Below are 668 nucleotides of genomic sequence, written 5' to 3'. Positions count from 1 at the left end.
ACTAGCTGTACCATGCAGCCATGTAAAAGAAAACAGACGCGATAAGGGCAGAGAGTAACCAGTGCTGTGAAACGGCAGTGTAATGAGATTCGGATAGGGTAGGGTTGATTTATCTATGGATTCCAAAGGGCTTCTTGATACTTGACCTGAAATCTAAAGCATAAGAACAAATAAGACTAGAACAGGCAGTTCTAAAAAAAAAAAGAAAAAGAAAGAAAGAAAGAAAGAAAGAAAGAAAGAAAGAAAGAAAGAAAGAAAGAGAGAGAGAGAGAGAGAGAGAGAGAAAGAAAGAAAGAAAAAAGAAAGAAAGAAAGAAAGGCCACAAGAAGCCAGCGTATTTTAAAAAGTATTCAACATGGGCTGGGGCCGTGAGTCAGTAGGTAGAGTGCTTGTCTAGCATGCAAGAAGTCTTGAGATTAATCCTCAGCACCATATGAAACAGGACCTGGTGACACAGGAAAATGGACAAAACTGAAAGTTATAATGTTAAATGAAGTAACTTAGACTCTTTGTTTTCACAAGAAACTGATCTTTACTCAACAAAGTTCTACACAAGTGGAATCTAAAAATGTGGAATGCTTCACAAATTTGCGTGTCATCCTTGCATAGGGGCCATGCTAATCTCTGTATCGTTCCAAGTTTAGTATATGTACTGCCAAAGCAAGCAC

The 668-nt window shown here is 38.2% G+C and overlaps 1 non-coding gene across 1 annotated transcript; it reads right to left on the bottom strand.

Moving 5' to 3' along the window:
* Positions 1 to 564: 564 nt before the first annotated feature.
* Positions 565 to 668, bottom strand: LOC123454288. The gene has a single exon (XR_006633273.1). It is a non-coding gene; the product is annotated as a U6 spliceosomal RNA (small nuclear RNA).

This window comes from Jaculus jaculus, chromosome 13 (genome assembly GCF_020740685.1).
Source record: "Jaculus jaculus isolate mJacJac1 chromosome 13, mJacJac1.mat.Y.cur, whole genome shotgun sequence".
NCBI lineage: Eukaryota > Metazoa > Chordata > Mammalia > Rodentia > Dipodidae > Jaculus > Jaculus jaculus.
The sequence above is the reverse complement of the archived record's forward strand: the minus strand, read 5'-3'. Positions and strand labels throughout refer to the sequence as shown.